This window comes from Nannospalax galili, unplaced genomic scaffold (assembly GCF_000622305.1).
Source record: "Nannospalax galili isolate Female #2095 unplaced genomic scaffold, S.galili_v1.0 scaffold265, whole genome shotgun sequence".
NCBI classification, from domain to species: Eukaryota; Metazoa; Chordata; class Mammalia; order Rodentia; family Spalacidae; genus Nannospalax; species Nannospalax galili.
In genome coordinates, this window is record NW_008353747.1 from 220,556 (window position 1) to 225,101 (window position 4,546).

The following is a 4,546-nucleotide window of genomic DNA, read 5'->3' on the forward strand; positions in this document are numbered from 1 at the left end:
CTGCCTCTGCCTCCTGAGTGCTGGGATCAAAGGCGTATGCAACCATGTCTGTAGAAAGATATTCTTGAAGCCAGGGGTTATAGGTCAGTGGTAAGTACTTGTCTAACACATGGGAAGTCCTGAATTTGATCCTGAGCACCAAAAACCAAAGAGGCAGGGGAGGGAGGAATGGGGGGGGAGAGAGAGAGAGAGAGAGAGAGAGAGAGAGAGAGAGAGAGAGAGAGAATATTCTATATCTTTAGAAGTTATATTAGGCTGCATATGCTTTATTTCTTTGTTTTAAGTTTTAACTCATTTCTCTTGAATACCCAATACAGAATATAATCGTATGGTTAATATTTGTGGGCTTTTCTCTTTTTTTGAGACATGGTCTCACATATTCCAGACTGGCCTTGAACTTGCTATATAGCCAAGGATGACATTGACCTCCCGATACTTAGATTACAGGCATAGCTCATTATACCTGCTTTATGTGGTGCTAAGGATCAAACCCAGGACTTGGTGAATGCTAAGCAAGCATTCCACCAATGGAACTACGTCCCCAGCCTCCATTTTCTTTTATTTTTCATTTATGTGTATGTGTGTCTGCTTGCCTGTATGTACACCATATGTACATAGGTGCACCAGAGGCCAGGAAAAGGTATTGGAATCCCTGAAACCTCTGGTTCTGGTGATTGTGAGCCTCCAGATATGGGTGCTGGGAACTGAATCTGGGTCCTCTGCAAGAACAGCAAGTGCTCTTAACACCGAGCCGTTCCTCCAGCTTCCAGCCACCACTCCCCTCTTCAGTTTTCCTTTGAGACAGAGTCTTACTATGCAGCCCTAGGTAGCCTTGAACTCAGCTATGTTCCTACTTACAAGGATCCTCCTGCTTCTGTCTCCTAAGTACTGGAATTACAACCATGCAACATGTCTGTTTTCATATAGTTAAAATCGGAGTGAAATTTGAAATCCCACTGCACTGGTTCTGCTGCCCTTAGTCCTGTCTTACCCGTTTATGACAAACAGGATCACTTTGTACGTATCCATCCAGGGGTATTCTATACCTACTCAAGCAAATACATATAGAAGTATTTCCATAAATGTGAGAATAGCAAACCCATTTCTGGGATCTCAATGATGGTGCTTAACAGAACTTGGAAATCATTCTTATTTGTAGACAGTTTCCTTATTCCTGGAACTGCTTGAAATAGATATAGCTTAATTTAACCAGATGCCTATTGGTATTTAAGTTGCTTTCAATCCATTGAATACACTCCTTTTCCTCATCACTTTGTCCTATTTATTTATTTATTTATTTATTTATTATTTATCTGTTTGAAGCAGGGTCTCACTGTGTAGGTCAGGTTGGCCTGGAGCTCACTATGTATTACTATATAGCCTAGGCTGGCCTCACCTTTGAGACCATTCTTTTGCTTCGGCTGAGTATTGAGACCAGATGTGAGCCACCATGCCCCACTATTCTTCTCAATTTCACACAGTACCACCGTATATAACCTTGAGCAGATATTGTACAACTGTGCAGATATAACTGTAGTATAGATTTCTAGAAGAGGAGCTGCTGAGTCTAAAAGTATGTACATTTGTAATTTTGATAAATATTACCAAGCTGTCCCTAATAAATGTTGTGCTAATTATTCATATTCCCATCAGCAATGTTTAAGATGGCCCCTTTCTCCACAACCTTTCTGAAAGGATTTTTAAAAAATAGTCTAGATCTTTGCCAACCTAATAAAAATACACATATTTTACATTTAAAAAATTATTTATTATTTTTATGTGTATGTATATATTGCCTACATGTAGGTAAGTGTGCCTGTGTTGTACAATGCCTGCAGAGGACAGAAGAGGCCATTGGATCCCCTGGAACTGGAGTTAGCTGCCATGTGGGTGCTGGGAATTGAACCTGGGTCTTCTGTAAGAACAGCCAGTGTTCTTAACTGCTGCTTAAACTAGCCCACATTGTTTACATTTCTTTCAAATGAGAGAAGGAAACTTGCAGGAAAGAAACTCCAATTTTTTCCCATTTCTGCAAACTCATAAATTACTCTGACTTTACAGGATCCTCTAGATTGGCTCTTTTTCTCTCTTCTGAAGACATCTCATTGCAAATTAGTCTTGTGGTAGGACTCAGAGTTACAAATCTGGATGTGATTTGAAGGTTCAATAATTTTGATTATACAATCTGAACCAGGGTACCAAGCTACATGTCTGTTTCCTAATTTACAAAAATAAGGATATTAACAGTGACTTCTGTGAAGATTAACTGACATAATCGGAGTGTCTTTTCTCTCATTGAAATAGAAACAATTTCCCTCCAAAAGATTTACTTATTTATTAATGCTGAGGACCAAACCTACCCAGACTTTTTTTTTCTTTCCTTTTCTCTTCTTTTTGATACAGGGTCTCATGTAGCCCAGGCTGGCCTCAGACTTTCTATGTATTTTAGAATGACCTTGAATTCCTGATCCTCTCACTTCAACCTCCCAAGTACTTCATTGAGTTTTTTTTAATCATTGGTCAAGATGTCACTTTCAATTTCCTTCTTGAAAAGAGCTCCCGGTAGACACATCAAATTTGTATAGTAGTCTCTAAGGTCTTTGAACTAAGACAAAAGGTAGATGAGTCATTTAAATTTGCCCTCCGGATCATCACAAAACAGAGGACTGTTTGGAATTCTTCGGTGCTGTCTTCTTCTGAGAAAGAAGAACCAAGTCTTAACTCTTCTGTAAAGACCCCCTTACATTCAGGAGGCAAGGGTTCAACCTGTAATCCAAGCACTATGGAGGCAGAAGCAAGAATGGAGAGTGCAAAGCCAGCCAGCATGAGTTCAAGGCTGTCCTTCTGGGATAAAAAAATAAAGGGGCAATGATTGCATTTTCCTTGAATACACTGAGTTTTCACTTCTGACCTTTAAAAGAATTAGGTATAGCTAATATAGGTATACCTAGCATAGATGGCAGGAGGCTTTCTGCCAAGGATTTGGTGTTCTGCCCAAAGGCAAAGGCTAGCTGATCTGGGGGACCATGAGCTTTCTGAAGATGGGAAGCATGGATTAATTATACTTGTATCTGCTGTGCATGGTGGTTTACAACCACCTGTTCCAGGAAATCTGATGTCCTCTTTAGATACCAGGCATGTACAGAGTGCATATACATGTAGGCAAATACTCATATACATAAAATAGAAATAAATCTTTTTAAATGTAATAATAATAATGAAGAAGGAGAAGGAGGAGGAGGAGGAGGAGGAGGAGAAGAAGAAGAAGGAGGACTGATGAAGGTACATTGTAGAGTCAAACACTCTTGTTTCATAAGGCCAGCCAAGTATTTATTGTATTCTGAGAAAGTCACAGGCGACGTCCATAGAAGGAGCTACAGTTGGAAAGGTGAAGGCTCAGGACAGACTTTTATTTAAGAAGGCAAGGAGGGAGGGTTCTGGAGAGGTGGCTCAGTGGTTAAGAGTACTAGCTGCTCTTGCAGAGGACCCAGTTTCAGTTCCTAGCACCCACATGGCAGGTAACAACTGGAACTTCAGTTCCAGGGGATCTGACGCCCTTGTCTGACCTCCATGTAACTCAGGTGCACTTACATACATACATGCAGGCAACACACTCATCATAAAATAAAATATAAAAAATATAAAATATTTTGTTTAAAAAAAGGAGGGGAGGGGACTAGGAACATGGCTCAGCGGTTAAGAGAACTGGCTGTTCTTGCAAGGACCCAGCTTCCATTCCTAGCACCCATATGGCAGCGAACAATGCCTGTAACTTTATTTCCAGGGGCTTTGACAGCCTCTTCTGGCCTCCAAGGCATTGCATGACATGGGTGCACTTACATACATACAGACAAACAGACAAAACATTCATACAATCAAAATTTTTTTAAGGGCAAAAGAAGGCATCTTAGCAGGAGACACACCTGTAAAAGGAAGGAAAGGGGCTTTTAGCTTTAACATGGTTAAGAGGGTTTTGCTTTTGCTTTAGAAGCAGGACCTCATGTAATCCAGGCTGGCCTTGAACTCTTCATGTAGCTGAGGTTGACACTGAACTCCTGACCTTCCTACTTCTACTCCCAAGTGCTGGGATTATTGGCATGCACTACCATGCCTGGTTTATGTAGAGCTGGGGATTGAACCCAGGGCCTCCTGCATACTAGGGAAGCACTTTACCCGCTGAGCTACATCCCCAGCCTGAGTTTATTATTATTTTTTGTTGCACGCACGCATTCACACACACGTGTGGGGGGGGCTTGCACATGCCACATCACATGTTTTGACATCATACATGGATTCTGGGGACCAAACTCAGGTTGTTGGGCTATCTCAGCGTGCAGTTTTATCATCTGAGCCATCTCTTTGACCCTCAAGAGTTTTTTTTTTTTTTTAACAGGGTCTCCCGGTAGTCCCAGCTGGCCTGGAAATCATTATGCAGACCAGGCTGGCCTTGAACTCACAGAAATTCGATTGCCTCTACCTCCTGAGTGCTGAGACTAAAGTTGTGCACCACCACACCCACAAATTCCTTCAGGTTTTAAAAAGTTGT